Below are 9,307 nucleotides of genomic sequence, written 5' to 3'. Positions count from 1 at the left end.
GAAGCACCACGTGATGATCGGGTGTGATAGATCCTTACATTCACATACAACGGGTGTAAGACAGATTTACACATGCAATACACTTAGGGTTAACTTGACGAGCCTAGCATGTACAGACATGGCCTCGGAACACGGAGACCGAAAGGTCGAGCATGAGTCGTATAGTAGATACGATCAACATGAAGATGTTCACCGATGATGACTAGTCTGTCTCACGTGATGATCGAACACGGCCTAGTTGACTCGGATCATGTAATCACTTAGATGACCAGAGAGATGTCTATCTGAGTGGGAGTTTATAAGATGAACTTAATTATCCTGAACATAGTCAAAAGGTCTTTTGCATATTATGTTGTAGCTCACGCTATAGTTCTACTGTTTAGATATGTTCCTAGAGAAAAATTAGTTGAAAGTTGATAGTAGCAATTATGCGGACTAGGTCCGTAAATTGAGGATTGTCCTCATTGCTTCATAGAAGGCTTATATCCTTAATGCACCGCTCAGTGTGCTGAACCTTGAACGTCGTCTGTGGATGTTGCGAACATCTGACATACACATTTTGATAACTACGTGATAGTTCAGTTAAACGGTTTAGAATTGAGGCACCGAAGACGTTTTTGAAACGTCGCGAAACATATGAGATGTTTTGAGGGCTGAAATTGGGATTTCAGGCTGTCAAGAGGTATAAGACCTCCGACGATTTTCTTAGCCTACAAACTAAGGAGAAAAGCTCAATTGTTGTGCTTGTGCTTAGATTGTTTGAGTACAACAATCGCTTGAATCGAGTGTGAGTTGATCTTCCAGATGAAATAGTGATGGTTCTCCAAAGTCATTACCACCAACCTGCTAGAGCTTCGTGATGAACTATGATATATCAGGGACATATATGATGATCCTTGAAATACTCGCGATGTTTGACACCGCGAAAGTAGAAATCAAGAAGGAGCATCAATTGTTGATGGTTAGTGAAACCACTAGTTTTAAGAAGGGCAAGGGCAAGAAGGGATACTTCATGAAACGGCAATTCAGCTGCTGCTCTAGTGAAGAAACCCAAGGTTGAACCCAAACCCGAGACTAAGTGCTTCTGTAATAAGGGGAACAGCCACTGGAGCAGAATTACCCTAGATACTTGGTAGATAAGAAGGCTGGCAAGGTCGATAGAAGTATATTGGATGTATTATGTTAATGTGTACTTTACTAGTACTCCTAGTAGCACCAGGGTATTAGATACCGGTTCAGTTGCTAAGTGTTAGTAACTCGAAATAAAAGAGCTACGGAATAAACGGAGACTAGCTAAAGGTGAGCTGACGATATGTGTTGGAAGTGTTTCCAAGTTTAATGTGATCAAACATCGCACGCTCCCTCTACCATCAAGATTAGTATTAAACCTGAATAATTGTCATTTGATGTTTGCGTTGAGCATAGACATGATTGGATTATGTCTATCGCAATACGGTTATTCATTTAAAGAGAATAATGGTTACTCTATTTATTTGAATAAAACCTTCAATGGTCTTGCACCTAAAGGAATGGTTTATTGAATCTCGATCGTAGTGATACACATTTTCATGCCAAAAGATATAAGATAGTAATGATAGTACCACTTACTTGTGGCACTGCCATGTAAGTCATAATGGTATAAAACGCATGAAGAAGCTCCATGTTGATGGATCTTTGGACTCACTCATTTTTGAAAAGTTTGAGACATGCAAACCATGTCTATTGGTGTATACGCATGAAGAAACTCCATGCAGATGGATCGTTTGGACTCACTTGATTTTGAATCACTTGAGATATGCAAATCATACCACATGGACAAGATGACTGAAAAGCCTCGGTTTCAGTAAAATGGAACAAGATAGCAACTTGTTGGAAGCAACACATTTTGATGTGTGCAGTCCAATGAGTGCTGAGGCATGCAGTGAATATCGTTATGTTCTTACTTCACAGATGATTCGAGTAGATGTTGAGAATATTTACTTGATGAAACACAAGTCTGAATTATTGAATGGTTCAAATAATTTCAGAGTGAAGTAGAAGATCATTGTGACAAGAGGATAAAATGTCTATGATATGATCATAGAGATGAATATCTGAGTTACGAGTTTTGGCACACAATTAAGACATTGTGGAAATTGTTTCACAATTAATACCGCCTGGAACACCATAGTTTGATGGTGTGCCCGAACATCATAGTTGCACCCTATTGGATATGGTGCGTACCATGATGTCTCTTATCGAATTACCACTATTGTTCATGGGTTAGGCATTAGAGACAACCACATTCACTTTAAATAGGGCACCACGTAATTCCGTTGAGATGACACCTTATGAATTATGGTTTAGAGAAACCTAAGTTGTCGTTTCTTAAAGGTTTGGGGCTGCGACACTTATGTGAAAAAGTTTCAGGATTAATAAGCTCGAACCCAAAGCGGATAAAATACATCTTCATAGGACACCCAAAACAGTTGGGTATACCTCCTAATTCAGATCCGAAAGCAATAGGGATTGTTTCTTGAATCGGGTCCTTTCTCGAGGAAAGGTTTCTCTCGAAAGAGTTGAGTGGGAGGATGGTAGAGACTTGATATGGTTATTGAACCATCACTTCAACCAGTGTGTATCAGGGCACAGGAAGTTGTTCATGTGGCACCTACACCAATTGAAGTAGAAGCTTATGATAGTGATCATGAAGTTTCGGATCAAGTCACTGCCGTACCTCGTAGGGTGACAATGATACGTACTACTTCAGAATGGTACAGTAATCCTGTCTTGAAGGTCATGTTGCTAGACAACAATGAACCTACGAGCTATGGAGAAGCGATGGTGGGCCCGGATTCCGATAAATGGCTCGAGGCCATAAAATCCGAGATAGGATCCATGTATGAAAACAAAGTGTAGACTTTGACAGAATAGCTCGATGGTCATAAGGCTGTTGAGTGCAGATGGATTTTAAAAGGAAGACGGACAATGATGGTAAATGTCACCATTAAGAAAGCTCGACTTGTCGTTAAGATGTTTTCCGACAAGTTCAAGGAGGTGACTACGATGAGACTTTCTCACTCGTAGCGATGCTAAGAGTCTGTTGGAATTATATTAGCGATTACTGCATTATTTATGAAATCTTGCAGATAGGATGTCAAATCATTGTTTCCTCGACGATTTTCTAGAGGAAAGGTTGTATATGATACAACCGAAAGGTTTTGTCGATCCTAAGGATGCTAAAAGGTGTGCTGGCTCCAGCGATCCTTCCAAGGACTGGAGTAAGCATCTCGGAGTTGGAATGCTTTTTGATAAGATGATCAAAGATTTTTGGTTTATACAAAGTTTATGAGAAACTTGTATTTTCAAAGAAGTGAGTGGGAGCACTATAGAATTTCTGATGAGTATATGTTGTTGACATATTGATGATCAGAAATGATGTAGAATTTCTAGAAAGCATATAGGGTTATTTGAAAGGTGTTTTTCAATAGAAAACCTGGAATAAACTACTTGAACATTGAGCATCAAGATCTATGAGGATGGATCAAAACGCTTAATGGTACTTTCAAATGAGCACATACCTTGACATGATCTTGAAGGTGTTCAAGATGGATCAGTCAAAGAAGAAGTTCTTGCCTGAGTTGTAAAGGTACGAAGTTAAGACTTAAAGCTCGACCTCGGCAGAAAAGAGAGAAAGGACAAAGGTCGTCCCCTATGTTTAAGACATAGGCTCTATAGTATGCTATGCAGTGTACCGCACCTGAAGTGTGCCTTGCCATGAGTCAGTCAAGGGGTACAAGAGTGATCCAAGAATGGATCACAGGACAACGGTCAAAGCTATCCTTAGTAACTAGTGGACTAAGGAATTTTCTCGATTATGGAGGTGGTAAAAGAGTTCGTCGTAAAGGGTTACGTCGATGCAAGCTTAACACCTATCCGGATAGCTCTGAGTAGAGATACCGGATACGTATAATGGAGCAACAATTTAGAATAGCTCCAAGTAGAACAGTTATTTGGAATAGCTCCAAATAGAATGTGGTAGCTACATCTAGGAGATGACATAGAGATTTGTAAAGCACACACGGATCTGAAAGGTTCAGACCCGTTGACTATAACATCTCTCAAAAGCATAACATGATCAAACCCAGAACTCATCGAGTGTTAATCGCATGGTAATGTGAACTAGATTATTGACTCTAGTAAACTCTTTGGGTGTTAGTCACATGGGGATGTGACCTTGAGTGTTAATCACATATCGATGTGAACTAGATTATTGACTCTAGTGCAAGTGGGAGACTGTTGGAAATATGCCCTAGAGGCAATAATAAAAGTATTATTATTATTATATTTCCTTGTTCATGATAATTGTCTTTTTTTCATGCTATAACTGTATTATCCGGAAATCGTAATACACGTGTGAATACATAGACCACAATCTGTCCCTAGTAAGCCTCTAGTTGACTAGCTCGTTGATCAATAGATGGTTACGGTTTCCTGACCATGGACATTGGATGTCATTGATAACGGGATCACTTCATTAGAAGAATGATGTGATGGACAAGACCCAATCCTAAGCCTAGCACAAAGATCGTAGTTCGTATGCTAAAGCTTTTCTAATGTCAAGTATCTTTTCCTTAGACCATGAGATTGTGCAACTCCCGGATACCGTAGGAATGCTTTGGGTGTACCAAACGTCACAACGTAACTGGGTGGCTATAAAGATGCATTACAGGTATCTCCGAAAGTGTCTGTTGGGTTGGCACGAATCGAGACTGGGATTTGTCACTCCGTGTAAACGGAGAGGTATCTCTGGGCCCACTCGATAGGACATCATCATAATGTGCACAATGTGACCAAGGGGTTGATCACGGGATGATGTGTTACGGAACGAGTAAAGAGACTTGCCGGTAACGAGATTGAACAAGGTATCGGTATACCGACGATCGAATCTCGGGCAAGTACAATACCGTTAGACAAAGGGAATTGTATACGGGATCGATTGAGTCCTTGACATCGTGGTTCATCCGATGAGATCATCGTGGAACATGTGGGAGCCAACATGGGTATCCAGATCCCGCTGTTGGTTATTGACCGGAGAACATCTCGGTCATGTCTGCATGTCTCCCGAACCCGTAGGGTCTACACACTTAAGGTTCGATGATGCTAGGGTTATAAAGGAAGCTTGTATGTGGTTACCGAATGTTGTTCGGAGTCCCGGATGAGATCCCGGACGTCATGAGGAGTTCCGGAATGGTCCGGAGGTAAAGATTTATATATAGGAAGTCCTGTTTCGGCCATCGGGACAAGTTTCGGGGTCATCGGTATTGTACCGGGACCACCGGAAGGGTCCTGGGGGCCGACCGGGTGGGGCCACCTGCCCCGGGGGGCCACATGGGCTGTAGGGGGTGCGCCTTGGCCTATATGGGCCAAGGGCATCAGCCCCAAGAGGCCCATGCGCCAAGGAAACTTGGGGAGGGAAGAGTCCTCAAGGGGGAAGGCACCTCCGAGGTGCCTTGGGGAGGATGGACTCCTCCCCCCCTCTTGGCCGCACCCCTTTCTTGGAGGAAGGGGCAAGGCTGCGCCTTCCCCCTCTCCCTTGCCCCTATATATAGTGGAGGGGAGGAAGGACATCCATACCTGAGTCCCTGGCGCCTCCCTCCCTCCCGTGACACCTCCTCCTCTCCCGTAGGTGCTTGGCGAAGCTCTGCAGGATTGCCACGCTCCTCCATCACCACCACGCCGTTGTGCTGCTGCTGGATGGAGTCTTCCTCAACCTCTCCCTCTCTCCTTGCTGGATCAAGGCATGGGAGACGTCACCGGGCTGTACGTGTGTTGAACGCGGAGGTGCCGTCCTTTCGGTACTTGATCATCGGTGATCTAAATCACGACGAGTACGACTCCATCAACCCCGTTCACTTGAACGCTTCCGCTTAGCGATCTACAAGGGTATGTGGATGCACTCTTCTTCCCCTCGTTGCTGGTTTTTCCATAGATAGATCTTGGTGACACGTAGGAAATTTTTGAATTTCTGCTACGTTCCCAACAAATACATACTTTACATAGTCAAGATTCATACTTTCCTTATTACATGTTGGTTTATATCCCCTACATATGTGATGTGTCTTTAGCTTATCGACTATTCTTAAGTGAATCTTATGTGGTATTGCAGGACTAACTTTTCTTTAGACAATTTTGTATTCTTTAGTTCATTTTGGGTCATTTCCATTGCCTGTTAGTGTTTTTCGCTAGAGTGCTTTGCAGGCAGTTGTTTGAAATAGAACCTTCCAGCCATCTTACTTCTCCAATAGTACTTTCTTGTTGAGTTTGGTTGGACGTTCTCCAAAGTAAATTTGGGAGAACAATAAACCATACTTTCTATGTTTTGAAACTAGAGCTGGCCATGAATAATTCTTTTCAAGTTGATAGTCTATCAGAGTTTGAATTTGCTTTTGTATAGCAATATGGAAGTATATTATTTCATCATATTTTCCTAAAGTAGCTTCTGATTTGTTCACATTTGTAGAACTACACAATCTGCACATTCCTTCTCTTCTCCTAATCAATTTCATCTCAAATTAGGCTTTATCCCCTGATTAGCATTCTGAGCTACTTAAATTTCTTCGCCCACATGTTTGATTTAGGTTTTTGTTTAGACATGACAAATGTTTGCAAGTTATAGACGCCACGCCTGCCGCTGTCGGGGAGCTCCTGCCTGCGCTGCAAGCCTCATGACCTTGCAAACTCGCTCGTGCTGCTTATACGATACGGCCTCTCCCTACTCAGGATGGACTGCTTCGTGCAGATTCACTCTTCTTTGCCTGAAGGCTCCTATGTATCCAGGACCCGCACAAGGAAAATTCTGGGATGAAGTATGTACCATTTTCTTCAATATTTCATTTCCTTCAATATTTCATCAATGCATGGGTATAAACTGAACATTGTATATTGTGACCTATGTAGGAAAAAAGCGAAAATGCAAATAGATGAGAAATCCCAACTTATTCCTTTGGCCATTTCTGTAACCAAAGCTATTGGCTGGCCAACACAAAGGAGCTGAAATTTCATAGCGACAAAAATAGGTATTTAATATCTTTTTCAGATAGTTCTCATTTATGGTAGTGGTTCTAGGTTTATATTCAGAATTGTTCTTTTCTGTAAAATTTTCTTGAAGAAATATGTGCGTACTGCTTCTAGAATTATATTGTACCATATTTTACCACCACCTGCCTGAACTTTTTGTTCCGAAGGTTGATCTTAATTTCCTGATATTGTCTACTCCGTATATTTCATAATAATAACTGATAATCCCTCTCTAAATTATCCCAGCCAGATTGCTATGTAGACAACTCTTACTGAATTGATCTATGTCAGCTCATGCTCTCAAGCGGTCAAGAGGTCATTGTGTGTTCAGTATTCTCTACAGATTAATTAGTTTGTTCATCCCAACAGTCTTATCTACATATATCTAACCACATCAGGAGTTCTGACATGTTTATAGCTGAATTAATCTTTATACATATGGCAGGTGCTAGAGGTACCGTGCAAGCAAGCATGGCGACCGCGATCATGCTGCAGTGGCTGGGTATATCCCCTCCCGCTAGCTGAGGATGGGCTCGATGATGGGGCTCCTACCCTTACACAGGTATTAGCTTCTGCACTGTCTCTTTGTGTCTATTACCTTGCCTCCCCACTTATGCTTTGAATTTGCTCTTTGCTTGGCAAGATTAATGTGAGGTGTTTAATTTATGTTCATAAACTAAAAAAATGATGCCTGGTGAGATTTTAGGTGTATCCACCAATAATAGCTTTTGGAATAATGTTAATACATTTTGCTCTTTGCTGCCCAGTACTTGTGAATATAGATTGGTTACTCCACTGCATGTTACTTTGTGTGAGGTGGGCTTAAATTTCTTGTTCAGGTCATGTGTTTCAAGAACATACATATGGATAATTTGAGATTTTTGGTCATTTGTATTTGGCTATTTCATTCTTCTATAAAACTGCAGGTATATTCCCACATTGAACTCGATTATTGCAATGATTGGGTTGATTTGGACATACTGTGCCTTGAATGACTTTTCCCGTTGGGCAATTCAAATGATGGAAGCCTCTTCTGACCCTTCCACCTCTCCGGCCTCACCACTGGAGACTCGGATGCGAGAATCGCCGCCGCCGCCGCCGTGTCTGTCGGTGACGCTCACACAAGAATCCAGAGGCAGTACCTTGGTCCTCTCCCTGAGAACAACAACTCTCTCATGATGCGGGACTGACGCCACCGTCCATGCCATGTTCTGGCTGATCCCCAAGGCTCCTTGCCGATGTCCAACCAGCGCCACACAGCCAATGGTACTGCCGACATGAGGACGCCCACCCCCGTGTTGATCGAGCTTTTTGACCTGAGCCTCATGGACAAGGTCATACGGGCATCTAATTTTGATTTGCTATGTGCTCTCTTTTCACAAGTGTAGCTTTTTGTGTTATAAAACTATGCTACCGATTGTTCTTTGTTGATATTTCCCTACTTGTGTCCTGATTAATGGATCTGAGGTAGTTAGAAATCACTGAATAACTACTTATACTATTTTGTCAGCCATCACTGGCTACAATTGTTTATATGATACTTGTACTATTATACATGAACTGAGCACATTTGGTACAAAATAGGAGAGTGGAAGGGGCGTGTCCTACCTGGCACCGCCGAGCTTCTGCTCAGGCGGTGCGCCATGGGCGCGCCCCAACCACTAGTGTCTGTTACAAGTGAAGGAATAAGAAACTCGGGCGGTTCATTTGTTCAATTTATGGTTTTGTTTAAGACATGACCTGCAAAAGGATAACAAGTCGCGCCAACAAGATGGCTGATGTATCATCGATCTCAAAACTGTTATTGGTCACATGATATGGTAATCTCATCGAGTATTGCTCCTTCTCAATGAATTTCACTCTCTCCCATCTGCATTACCATCAGCAAAGGATACATGCTCAAAAAGGCTACCAAAATGATCGGCGATGGAATTCATCCAATATAAATTTACGGATGTTGAGGACAACAGCAACATCAGTCAACGTTGATGTCCCTTCGCATAGCAAAAGCATGTTGGCAACTCACCAGGATTTTTCTCTGTTACTACGACAAAGAAAGAGATTATTTTTGATAGTGATAAGGGGGCGTTGCTATAGCTGGAATCTCCCGATTTGGAAAGCAAGCAGTGGGTTATGTAGAGGTTTAGGGGAAGGATTATGGGCTAATTAGGGTGACCCCCTGAAAATTAGGGTGGGAGATTACATGTAGATTAATGGGTGGGCCTGAAAGCCTGTGCATGCCTTTGCT

This window comes from Triticum dicoccoides, chromosome 3A (genome assembly GCF_002162155.2).
Source record: "Triticum dicoccoides isolate Atlit2015 ecotype Zavitan chromosome 3A, WEW_v2.0, whole genome shotgun sequence".
Lineage (NCBI taxonomy): Eukaryota > Viridiplantae > Streptophyta > Magnoliopsida > Poales > Poaceae > Triticum > Triticum dicoccoides.
Note: the sequence above shows the minus strand (reverse complement) of the source record.